General features: G+C 44.6%; 1 pseudogene; it reads right to left on the bottom strand.

Moving 5' to 3' along the window:
* Positions 1-1,578: 1,578 nt before the first annotated feature.
* Positions 1,579-1,696, bottom strand: LOC136649987 (5S ribosomal RNA; annotated as a pseudogene).
* Between the last annotated feature and the right edge of the window lie 12,035 nt (positions 1,697-13,731).

Here is a 13,731-nt window from a genome sequence, read left to right as displayed (position 1 = left end):
TATCTTGGGGTAGGGGATGAACAGATTGCCCTTAATTTCTTTCTTTCTGGTTCTGGGGCTTCACTCTGTCCTACTTTCTGCTCAATTCTGAATTAACTAAGAGAATTTTGAAATTGATTCTAGAATATGCATTTTCCTACAGCTTTCAGTCCTTCACAACTCATTTTCCCTCTTTGGGAACTCTAAATCTTGGAAGAGATTTGAATGAGGAGACTGCTGACAGCATCCTTACCCTAGGTCTTTCTCATGGAGAAATGCTCTAACAATTTTGATACAGTTGTCAGTGAGTCAGCCAGGATAGCCAAATGTCTTTTTAAGAGATTGCGACAGAGAGGTTATGTTTAAAGGTGTGAAACTATATTTCAGCAACAATTTCCTTGTCTACAGTTTTAAAAGGCTGTAAATATCCCATGCGCCTAATGAAATCTGACCTCATATGGTAAAGCACTTACGCTTGCCAGATCATTTATTAGCAAACTTACCTTGAGGCAAAACACCTCTCCTCTTATCCAAATTTTTGTTATAAGTAATATAATAAACCTGGTTTCACTGAGTCCTTTTTCTTGAGTTGCTGGACCATCTTTTCATATGCTTGTTGTGATACAGGCAGGTAAAAATGGAAATGTGTTGGATTGCCTGTGTAATGCCTGTGAAATATTGTGACCAGGTTGTAATCTGTGTATATTGAGTTGAGAGAAAAGACTCCTTAGTTGGACTCCTTAGTTGGTTCTGTATAAACTGGTCTACAAGTGTTTAGGATGAATGGACTTAGGGCCCAATTCTGAGCTCAGACAGTACCAGTGCTGAACACTAGTGCTGGCGCTGAGTGCTGTAAACATGCTTTAAAGCATGTTTCCATATCACTTAGGGAGCTGAAATTTGATTCATATGTACTTCAAGATACTTTCATTAGTAGAAAGTCTGAAAAATGGCACAGGTTTATGGCATCTGGTGAATAAAGAGCGCCAGCACTGGGCCTGGCACTGAGCCCATCGCCTGCAGGAAGAGGACATGCCACTGCTGGGGAGTGAGTGCAACCACTGGGCAGCAGTGTGGCCTCTGGGGAACCACCATATTCTGAAGTCCGTGTCACACCGCAAGGCAAAATAACATTGCAGATTTGAGAAGTGTGATTGTGGGGTTTGGGGCTTTCCCCAGGGGAAGAGGATGAAAGTCCCCTTTCCCCCAAGGAGACCTCCAGCTTCTTCCTAGAACCCACTGGATACAGCAGTAGCTGCTTTGGCACCTCTGCCCCAGCAGGTGCCGGGAAACTCAGATTGGGCTGTTACTGAGCAAATGTAGGAAACTGGGAGAGACTAGGTAAAATATTGATTTTCTTATTTATAAGCTAGCATTCTTGTGCTCATTTGAGGGGAGTGCTGTCTCTATCATCACTTGATAGCTGGATTGAGTATCATGGAATAGGTTTAAAGCATCCAAAATGGTCACCATTAGCACCAAGGCAGGTTCATTATCAGCTAGCATCCTACAGCTCAGTCTAAGTAATGCAAAATCTACTGTGCTATCAGTACAAAATGATTGGTTGGCAACCTTCAGTCTCGAAAGACTATGGTATACGCCTAAAGCACCCAGTATTCCCAGGCAGTCTCCCATCCAAGTACTAACCAGGCCTGACCCTGCTTAGCTTCCAAGATCAGATGAGATTGGGCATGTGCAGGGTAACAGTTGCTATCAGTACGAAATGGACACTGCAGAAAAGGGGCTTGAAGGACAGATTGTAAAAATAAACCCTAGGAACTTGTGGCATTGGAAGTCTTGTTAGGGTTAGTAATTCATTCTTGGAGACACCTGTAGTGCTGTAGTTCAGTGGTAGAGAATGTGTCCCTGGTTCAATCTCTGGCATTTCCAGCTAAAGGTGGAGAAAAACCTTGTCTGAAACCCCGGAGAATCGCTGCCATTAAGTTGTAGGCATTATTAAGCTACATCAGTGGTTCCCAACCTTTAGGAGCTCAGGGACCACTAAGGCAAAATTTGGAGACGGCAGGGGCCACATGCAACCCCTCCACTCTCGCACACAAAAAACACAATTAAATTTGCTATACATAAGAAAATTATTTAATAATTAATGTGATGGTTGTGCTTGCATCAGTGGCGTCACTAGGGTTCACGTTACCCGGTGCGGGATGCCAGCGTGTCACCCCCCCATGCAGTGGGTGGGGCAACACCCCAGGTGGTGGGCGTGGTGATGACCAATCACTCTAACCCCACTCGTTTTTTGGCTGTACCTTTTGATAGAACAAAGATAGAACACATTCTGCATGATATTACGCATTGATATATAACATTATGTTCTTCTTCTTCCAAATTGTAATTTTAGTGATTTTGGTCACTAGTGGTGTCACACACACACACACACACACCGGTTGTCAACTTAATAACACTTAATTGCAGAAGTTCTCAAACTTTTAGCACTGGGACCCACTTTTTAGAATAACAATCTGCCCAAGACCTGCCAGAAGTGATGTCATGGTGGAAATGACATCATCAGGCAAATTAAAATAAATATTAATAATTAAAGTAAAACAAATAATTAAATAAGCAGAAGCCAGCCCTGTTCCATCAAGTGAATTTCCTCTGTAACCTGCCTGCAATAACACCCCCCCTCCAAAACCCGTAAGGTTTTCAGCCCTACCCAGTGCCCAGTTCAATTGAAGAACTTCTGTTTAAACCAGATCACTGTCAGGATCCACCTGGCTTTGCAAGTCTCAAAAAAGTTCACCATATCAGCTGAAGCCTCTGTTTTGATCCTTTTTAGGGGAGGGGGGAGGCTGCCTTCTGGAGCATTTGTTGAGCTCCAGTTCCATCAGATCAGGACCATTCTGGTGGCTTCACATTCCCCTTTGCCTGGCCTGACCACCAGCCAAGGTATGTTTGCTTACTCATGAGTAAACGTGACCGTGAGGCTTAGTTTCGCTTTCCATAGGGCTCAATACTCTCGTCTGCTTGGACGGAGGGACTTCCTTCACAGTTGTTTTTGGGGGTTGCATTCATTGGATCAGGACCATTCTGGTGTCGTTGGATTCCTCTCAGCCTGCCCTTTCCAATGGACTAAGGCAAGTTCACATACTCACGAGTAAACGCGCGATATGGCTCACTTTCACTTTCCAAAGGGATCCATGCATTATTGTTCTCCGGTTTTTTGGCCATAACTTTTGATAGAAAGGAGATATTTCACTCTGGTATTTTGCATTGCATTCCGCTTGAAATTCCACATCCAATGGATAAAACATGATGGGGTTACTTCTAACCACCATGATTTTAGTGCGTCACCCCCCTGTGCGCATCACCCCCCGTGCGCGTCACCCGGTGCGACCTGCACCCCCCGCACCCCCTAGTGACGCCACTGGCTTGCATTTGCTTCACTAGCTGTGAAAGTCTTGGGTTTACATGGAATACATGGAACACAAAATAATTCCCCCCCAACTCAGAGGTTTTCATACCCACCCAAATCAATCCAGTATCTTTTCCCCCATACCAGACCACATTATGCACAGCTCTTGCCTCTTGTAAGTGTGGAAAAACACCTCAAAAAGGGAGAGGGTAAGACAGCAGAGATGCTGCCTGTTTCCCTCTCCAAAAGGGGTGTAAAAACTTGGTTGCCTGGATTCCTTGCTCCACCCCTGGGTGTCAGAAGAGCACATCCAGAGGGCCCAGTCCTGCCAACTGGGGAAGGGGTACCACGGATGGGGGTTGAGCATATTATTTCTCCCCTCTCCTGCTGCCACACTGCCTCCAACTCACTTCCTTTGTGTTCCCTGGCCAGCTGAAGTCTGCACTCCCAGGGAAATCACATCCAGACAAACCCACTCCCAGGGAAACACCCCCAGCCAGCCAGCGATGCCTTTGGGAGCCTGCTCCTTCTCCTCCTCATTATTCCCATTCCTCCCCCTTCTCAGGCCTCTCTCCTCCTCCCCCCTCAGGTCCCGCTTCCTCCTCCCCCTCAGGCCTCCCTCCTCCTCAGGTCCCCCCTCCTCAGGTCCTGGCCCACCTGCAAAAGGGACTTCCCAGGCTGGCTGGAGTCCTGATCTGACTCCTGAGAAACCAGGCTGCCAGGGCTCACCTGAAGGCACAGGGTCAAGGAATGGAGGCAGTAGGCAGGAGGCAGTGGGCAGTGGGTGGCAGGGCACCTCTCCTCTGCATGCAGCTGAGGCATGAGGGTGCACAAATGCGCGCGCACCTTACAAGGCGCCTGCGCTTCACTTTTTTGCTTGTCTGGGCACTCAAAGACAAGGAGGGAAGGGAGGTGGAGGGGGGAGGCAGGAGACGGAGAGGCTATGCTCTGATTGGCTCTGAGCGGCTGCTGGTGCTGCAGAGGCTTTTTTTCTTTCTGGAAGGGCATTTTTTTCTTTTTTCACCAGAAACATCAAGGACCACCTGGGGGGGGGCGCTGTGGACCACCAGTGGTCCGTGGACCACGGGTTGGGAACCCTAGAGCTACATGGACCAATGGTTAGACTCAGGGGCTCAACTGTGATCTATAGAAGCTCAACCTCCAGTTCCCAGGTTTCACTTTGAAGCTCCATTTTTCCAGCCTCTCTTGCTGCACCTTCCCATTTCCAAAGAATATTTTGAGCTCTGTGCACTGTCTCAACATACCCAGTGAAGCTGGGGGCAAAGGATGAGGAACAGAAATAGCACCAACATTGTGTCTCATTTTTAGGATGCAGGAGGTTCAAAGGACACTTTGCGGACAGTATTTTTAGCCACATTTAGAGGGAGGCACAATTTTAGGAAATCCAAATAACCTCCTAGCCCATTGACCTCTATATAACCTATTCAATAACAATGAAACTTAACAATGCTTGGGAGGGGAAAAATAGAGAACACAAAAACCAGCTGGAAGCTAGGCCAACCCAAATTCCTACTCATATTGCCCTTCATGAAGAAACTGTAAAAGATTGATGCAGAAAGATGCTGAGTACAAAGACTTCAGCCTAGCTGCCCCGGTACTGTCATAGAGGAGAGGTGCCAAAAAGAGTAATCCCCCATTCCTACCAAGGTAAACAGACCCTTCAGAGTAAGCCCCATGTCTCCACCAAGCCTGGAGATTGGGTTTCCTCTCTATTCTGTAGCAATTTCCCTACTAGTATTCGGACACACTAGTCCACTGTATGTGTGTGTATGGCTGGCTGGCTGTGCTGCAAGGTATTAATTTCATGAAAAGACTTGTGTACTCCCAAAGCTTTCATCTACGGTGGTGGATGTGTGTTTCTTCCCTAGAAGATGATTCATTGTTCTGGCCTTTTCCTTCTCCCAACCAACCTTTCCTGGGAATGGGTGACTCTGTTTTGTCCCTGCATCCAGTGTTACTGAATAATGCACAGGCAGAATTCCCTACCTTTGGAGGAGACGGCCCCTTATACCTCTGGATACAAGGAAATATATAAGAAATGCAAGTTATTACTGGCAAACATCTTAGAGGCAGAAAACACACCATTTCCTAGGCCACCAGCCAGGTTGTGGGAGGGGCCATCCAGTTTATGCATTGCACATACCATCTTTAAATTAAAAGAGGTTGGACAGCCAAGCAGGGAAAGACATTTCTGCCTGAGTTCTGGAAAGCTGCCTTCAGCCAGTTCTGGGTTAGGTGAACCAATGAGTTATAAGGCAGTTTCATATGCTTAAAATGTATTTTACTTTAAAAGAAATGTTGTGACTAGTTGCCTTAGCAGTACTCAGGCTGGGACCAGGTTTTTTTTAGGGGTGGGGGAACTACCAGAGTATAGCGGCATTGATTGAGACACTCTAGCCCTCTTTCCCATCAAGCTACCGTCTGGGAAGATGGTATACTGTGATGAACCTTCTCTGCCAATGGGGGCGGGGGGGGGGGGAGGTCACAATGTTCCCACAAATATTCTGGTTGAAGGATATATAAGGACCAACATTTTGGGTTGTGCTTGGAAATCCACAAGAGTCCAATGTAGAACACATTCACCTTCAGAATCCCAAGAACATTTATCCTTCCTCTGCTATGTCCATGTGCATTCTGGATGTGTGTGCTAAAAAACTTGGGTCTAGAGTTGACACCATGATTCCTGCTGTGTTGTATTGTGAAGAAATGGGTTCATCAATGCATGGAGGTCGTTGGTCACTTGTGGATTGATCTCCATGTGTTTGTGGTTTTGTGCCTATAGAGTAACCCAGTTTCACTGATTTCTGTTTCAAGTGGTTTCATGGCAAGGAACAGGGCTGCTCTGCTTGCAAAGGCTACTGCCGCTAGCTGTGCAACAGCTACTGCACAAAGTGATTGTGTGGCGCAATTATTAGGTGGTATAATGCTGGGAACTGGTGATCTCACCCAGGTGGCATGAAATAGGTAGTTTAGAGCACTGTACTTCATTTATAAAATCTCCTAGAAAGCTTTCTTGATGGGATTGCAAATGACTTATGACTTGATAAGATTTTATGCAAATACAAATGATATTTTCATAGCAGAACAGACCAGACCCTTTTGCAAAAGGTAAGCTGTGTAGCTACATCAGCTCAAACTGTGGCTGTGCTGCTTCAGCCACGCACACTTGTAAATGTCTCTCTGAACAAACAGCTCTATGGTGAAATTGTTTCTAGACTGAATCCGTTCGGACTGCAAGTAGAATGGGTTCAGTCTAGGAACAATTGTATTAAAGTAAAAAAAACTGTTAAAGTTAAAAAAAACTCTCTAGCTCAGTGTTTCTCAAACTGTGGGTCAGGACCCACTAGGTGGGTCGCAAACCAATTTCAGGTGGGTCTCCATTCATTTCAATATTTTATTTTTAATAGATTATACTTGATGCTATCATGGTGTGCAGGGCCTAGGAGAGGGGGGGTAAAGGGGGGTAATTTGTACCTGGGCCTAGGTTCAGAAAGGGGGCCCAGGAGCCAAAGAAGGGGGCCCAGAAATTTCCTGGGATCTGACATTTTCCAATCTCGGACTTACTGCCCACATGGGATGCACATGGCAGCAACTACTGCCAGAAGCCGCACGCACCAGGCCCAGGAATGCATACATTCCTTAACAGTGTCACATCTGGGAGGAAGCTGGCCTGCTCCAGGAGCTCTTTGGCTTGTGGATCTGCTTACAATGAAGGAGTGGATGGGAGCTCAGGGACACAGCTGTGAGGCTACAGCTGCTGCAGAAGTGGTGCCCACCCCCATTGCCCCCCATTTTGTTTCACCCCCTCCCTCTTTGGGAAGGGGCCCCAAAGAAACTTTATACCCCTTGATAGAATTCCTCTTGGAGGCCCTGATGGTATGTGACTGCATTTGGGGAAATGTTACAGATCTGTACTTTTAACAGTCTGTATATGCTTTTAACGATGATAGTCAATGGGGCTTAAATAACAACAACAACAACTCTGTATTTATATACCGACTTTCTGGTCATCGGATTACTCCTCTGACTTTATTCAAGGCGGTTTACATAGGCAGGCGTTTCTAAATCCCTCAAGGGGATTTTTACAATCATAGAGGTTCTCTCTTTCAAGAACCAACAACATTTCAGATGGATCTTCCTGGTTTGGTCTCACTTCTGGCCTCCAGTTCTCCCAGACAGGCTGACAAGCAGCTCCATCTCTCACATGGAGGGCAGCCAGGACGCTTCTTGCTCACACCAAGAGCAGGTGGAATCACTCAGCTGGGCTTGTCAGCTGCTTCAAGGTCTCACCATTCTCAGCGGTTCAGGTGTCCTCAAACTGGTGACCTTCTGATGTTATCTTCTGGCTGACGGAGGCTCTACCCTCTAGACCAGACCTCCTGCCCTTACTTCTTGCTTACTCCTGGGTATGTGTTAGTAGGATTGCAGCTGAGGATTGTTAAAAATGTTCCTGCTTGATGATGTCACTTCTGGTCATGACATTACTTCCAGTGAGTCCTGACAGATCCTCATTCTAAAAAGTGGGTCCCAGTGCTAAAAGCTTGGGAACCACTGCTCTAGTTAGCCATTGGCTGTCCCCTGCATGAACTCAGAAATGGTACAGTCCAGGAGCAGTTTTACCAACTAACTGTTTGCCTATGGTTGTGATGATCTGAAAAATATATCAAAGAATATTAAGTTCTTAACTTGCATTTGTGTTGAGATTTTCAAAGAAGAATACATCATCCAAACATAGGACCTCTTTAAAATTTTACACTGCCTGTCCACCTACAACTGATCCCAAGAATGTATTTTCATTGTAAGACTTAGGGCACAATCCTAACCAGGGCTAATCAGGAGTAAGTCCTATTTTGTTCAATGGGGCTTACTCTCAGGAAAGTGTGGTTAGGACTGAAGCCTTATTCTGATAAAGGGAACTTGTCTCTTTCCCTCCCTCCTCTTTTTCCTGTTGTGCCACATGATGTGTTTTCAGTTTTAGTTTCATTGCTGTTATCTTAAATGTTACCTGCAGGCTGCAGTGTTGCGTTGGTTTTCTATACACCTGTGAAAAACAGCTTTTATTTGTGTTTTGTCTCTGCTATCAAGTGGTTATAACAGACTGAAAGAGGAAATGCCAGAGGTGAAACCAAAATAGCCAAATAAGTGCAAAGAGACTCTTTCTGGCCTAGACAGTCTATTCGAAGAAAGGTGAGTTTGTGACTTTTGAGATTATTTCAGAATCGTATTTTCTTGAAAGTCTTGCTAGTGACCTGGAGCTTCTTAAAAACACGTGTGCCCTCACCATTGAAACAACAGTCCAATTAGATTAAGTGAGCCAAGACAGATTTTAATTTTGACAAAAGTTGTCACCACTTGCAGTTCTCACTTTGATAGGTTTCAAAAATCATCCCAGAAACTTACCTTTTCCCCAGTTGAACAGAACTCATGTCATTTTGCTCTCTTTCAAGGCTGTGATGAACTCTGTGTCATAGAACTATTAAAGAAAACCCCAGATTGCCATCTACATCCATTTGGCCCATTAATTTGCAATTTAATTAACAGCTGTGCTCTGGAAACACTTATGGAATATTCCACATTATGAGACATTGCATGCCAGAGATGCAAAACATGTCTCAGCCTTGGAATTAGCTTGGTGCTTCCTTGAGTTGTGCAATGCAGACGGCACAGAGAAGAGCCTGCTTCTGTTATGAAAAAAAGTGAGCACTGTGGTTGTCAGCATATTTGCTTGGCGATGGGCCACTGATTTAAATATGTGCTTTGCAGATCTTTTTAATATTGGAAGGGGCTTGCATTTTGACAATCTATGATAAAATTTCTCTGTATTTCCTTTTGGCTGTGCTGCACAGCTAGCTGCATACATAAAAAGTTGGACATCAGGGTGAATGTTTTTAGCATTAATCCTCTTGAATTTTGGTCTGGGGAGCAACAGTGGACTACTGTTATCATGTGCAAGGATGACCCTCACCACGATTGTTAGCACTGTTAACCTGTTTCACACATGCTATTTGTTTTTAAACATGCACCTAAGATGTTTTAAGTGGCCACCTTCCAAATGGATGTGATAACTGCATTTATCTAAACATGCCTACAGATGTACGTGTCCAGGAGCTGACATTGGTTGGGAACAGACATTTCAGTCTGTTCCCAGGTGCATACTTTCAAGCCTACGAGAGGTGGCAAACTCAGGTTTGCTTCTATGTAATGTGTAAAATTACCACTGACACTACCAATCCCTCATATAGAACTCGTTGAGGTATTTTGCAAGAAAAATTCTGTCAAGATGGTTGTCCTGGAAGAAAAAGAACTTCTGAGTTCATTGCCCCACTGTCATGAATATGTGCAGTTCAGGCCTAGTAGCATTGCAAAGCCTGAACCAAAGTAACCCAGTAACAGAGAAGTGGCTTGCATCCTAGCTGCAAGGAATTTACAACTCATGGAAGGCGATAAATGTAGCACCTCAGTAGCCAGAGAGGCGCCCAGGAGTCTCCAGTGGGGAGGGGGAGAACTAGGAGGACTAGCATCCAGCCCCACTTCGAGAAGATTCTGACCCCAAGAGTTCTGATTGGGCAGTTTGAAATGGGTACAGAGTCACCCCATCCTGTTGGCATGAGAAGTATAAGAACAGAGCCCAGGGGGTTGTCCGGGGTCTTCGTCTTTGTTCCTTGTCTCTTGGTGAGATAGGTGGTGGGTGCACATCCTGCCCCGCCAGGACCATGTGGCCCATGGGTAACTGGGGCTGAGGATCTACAAAAGAAGCTGACCCAGGTGAGAGTTAGGAAATAATAGAGATAGCCAGTTAGCTTTATTATTTTATGCTGATATGTTTCCTAGAAGTTTTTATGCCTCTAGCATTTGCTGCCTTTTGTAACTTGTTGTAACCCTATGTAAATAAAGTAAAAATCCTTTTACCATGTTGGTTCATTGTCTGTTGGGGACAAAGGATCAGAATCCTGCCTAGCCATTCAGCAAGCTACCAAAAATCCTCATTGTGGACTAGTAACTTGAGGACTGAGACTTTAAGTAAAGAAAGTGCTCAGTGCCTACAAGGGATATAGTTAAGCCTAGAGAGTCTCAGTATCCCTGGACTGAGACACTGGCTCTTACAGGGAGGTGGCAGTACTACTGAACAGGGATCTTTGAGGGCTCTAGGGTTCAGACCCAACAACTCTGAGCACCCCAAAACCCTGGGAGTGTGACAAAGTATGCGGCAGCCACAGGGAAATTTTATTCAAAATTTATTGAACTTCCTGTAAAAATAACCTTCAGGCTTAGGAGAGTCTTGCCTCTCCTTTGTGTTTTTCATTTTCAGTTGATGTCCACTCACTTAGGTTACAGTCCTATCCACACTTTCCTGGGAGTAAGCCCCATTGACTATAATGGAACTTACTTCTGAGTAGACATGCATAGAATTGGGCTCTTAGTTCCTTTCCAGTTTGTGCTTTCTAGGCTATGGGGGTGGGAGAACGCAATAAACGGAAGTAAACAAAAAACCAGTTTGTCTGAAAATATCCAGGTTATTCCATACCGTCACATCTGTATCGCCAACAGAGGTATACTGAATCAGTTCATATTTAGGCATGCTTGCTTGACAATCAACCCCACTAAGCTGAGTGGAATGTACTTCTAAACTTGTTCAGTTGGGATTGTGTCAAAAGTCATTCACAAAACTGTAACTGATTTTTAAAAAAATAAAATAAAATTTGCTGTGCCCACTTATTCCCAAAAACATACGTGTTCTACTATCTGGTGGAATCTCTTCTGGAATGGAAATATGAATCCTGGTACCAATAGATAGAAAACCATCTTCTGTTCAAACAGTCATAATCCTATGCATGTCTACTCAGAAACAAGTCCCACTGTATTCAGTAGAACTTACTCCCAGAAAATTTGCATAGGATTACAGCCTAAGGAGTGCTGCAGAAGTTCCACATAGTAGAGACAAACTTCTTAAAACATCAATTCCAGATAATTTTATTTAGCGTTTACATTTATATCTCCATTTCAGTATAATTCTCACACTTCATTTCTCTGAGATATATGGGAGTGGGGTGCCTGAGGAACCGCCCTCTTCCATATGAATTAGCCTGTTCCCTAAGGTCATCTGAGGAGGCCTTGTTGTGAGTGCCCCCTTTGGCTGAAACCAGAGTGATGGTAATAAGGGGTAGGACCTTCTCCATGGTGGCACCATTATTGTGGAATTCTTTCTCAGATGAGTTAAGAACTAAGAGAAGCGGAACATTTTCCCCTTTCATTGATCCTTTTTAGTTATCTGGTTTTGGGGAAGGGTGTTATATGTTTTTATTAATGCTGTTTTTATTTCTGGTCTCTTATCTTTTTTTGTTGTAATGTTTATGAATTTTGTAAGCCACCTGGTAACCTGGGCTGGGAAAGGCAGATAATATTTTAAATAAAAAAAGTGGGTACTGGCTCTGCCCACTAGACTGTTTGGTGTGCTGAGTCCTCAAGATTCAACTCTAGATTGAATCTACCACTTTGGTTGATTAGCTGCAGACCATTTGATAGTGATGCCAGCAAGGAGAAGCATTTACAACAGCAGAACAATGTTCCACTGTCATCAAATGCTTGCCAATGGCATATGCTGCACACCATCAGTGGCCATTTGTGCAAGCTACTGCCGAAAGGTGGCAATACTGCAGCTTTGCTGCTAGACTCCACTGCACCCCCCAGAGCCAGTAAGCTACTCTGGTGGGTGGATTGGAGGTGGGAATTGGTGCCATGAGGGCATATCTTGGGCTGGTGGTGAATGGGTTAGCAGTGGAGCCTTCTGTGCTGATATCCTGAGCACCATTTTGCCTTTAACATGCCTCCTTGGGTCTGCTTGGACTTGCGCCAGCTAAGTAGTTGGTGCAGATACAAGTAGACCCACTGCAGTCCACGTGGAGGGCAAGTTTAAAAAGAAAACCTTTTCCTTACTTTTCTGTCCCCCCTGGTCTCCAACTGCCCTCAGGATGCAGCAGAACCTGTGCTGGCCACACTGCACCTTAAGAGCAGCAGCATTTAGTTAGGACTGGGGTCTTCACTGATGCTTTTGGGAGTTATTTTCAGTAAAGCATGTTCCCCGATATTTAAAAGGCTAGGGCTTTTCCATTTCATGTTTCTTCAATTCCATTCTTCATTTAACATGATTTTTTTTTGACAGCTGAAGGCTGAAAACTCTGTTCAAAGGAAAAGCAGATTTCAAAGGAGATGGTTGGCAACCTTCAGTCTCGAAAGACTATGGTATAAGCCTACAGCACCCGGTAATTTGGGACAAAGAAGCCACTTTTCAATTAGGACTCCCCCTTCTCCAGCCACTTCACCCCCTCCCCAGGGTTTCAAACACAAGCCTGTGAAGAAACTGGAAATTACTGGCATGTTAAAAAGTGGATTTGGGAATGGGATTCTCAGTGGAAAAACCCTGAATTTGGGGGAAGATTTACATATCCAAAAAACCATCAGTCATTTCTAGGCAAGAAGATCACATATGGGTTTGGGGGAGTCCTATAATGATGCTATCAGGTATCACCATGTTCTGAGCTAAAATGTCCAGAACCTGGTTTTGCCCTTGATACCATCAGCTTACTGAAGCTCAGAGCTAGTGCAGACCTAGATAGGTGACCACCTGGGAACCCCATGAATGCCACATTAAGTTCCATGCTAGAAGATAGGGGAGCAGGACATCATAAAATGCAGGATGCTCCAGGCATAATAGGGAAGCTCTTGTATTCAGAACTGTTCTCTGTTACAATGCACTGAGTTTACTGGTTAAAAGACTCCATATATCATCGTATATATGCCATGTAACTGATGTTGCTGTTTATGGCTCTGCTTCAGGCCCAACCATATCCAGATAAACTAGTCCAAGTGATCCAATACGATGGTGAATTTTTTGTGTGTAATGTAATGGGGGGTGGGGGGGGTGGGAAACAAGATTCATGCCTTAATTGGGACATTTTGAATTACATCCTACTTGTCATTCATGCTTTCTGAAAGCTGCTATGATGGGATTTTTCTTGTACACTTAATATTTATCCTTATTTTATCCTAAGAAGGAGTTTATCCTAAGAACTTTAGGATTCTTTATCCTAAGAAGGAGTAAGACCCATTGAATGCAGTAGAACTAACTTCAGTGGCTCTGCCTGCACTGAATGGAATATCCTGACACTGTTTCCCCTCCCCAGCATTGACTTCCATGGAACTCTTGTGAGCTTACTGTAAGAATAAACCATTCATGCAGTTTCCATTCATATCGTTGCAAGATGTGCTTATGCACATGTTGTAAACACAGAATAATTTCAGCATTGATTGATTGGTCTGGAGTTATGTAACGTAAGCGTGTGTCAGAACTCTGTGTTGGA

Source organism: Tiliqua scincoides, chromosome 4 (genome assembly GCF_035046505.1).
Source record: "Tiliqua scincoides isolate rTilSci1 chromosome 4, rTilSci1.hap2, whole genome shotgun sequence".
In the NCBI taxonomy this organism is placed as follows: domain Eukaryota; kingdom Metazoa; phylum Chordata; class Lepidosauria; order Squamata; family Scincidae; genus Tiliqua; species Tiliqua scincoides.
Note: the sequence above shows the minus strand (reverse complement) of the source record. Positions and strands in the feature narration are given on the sequence as shown.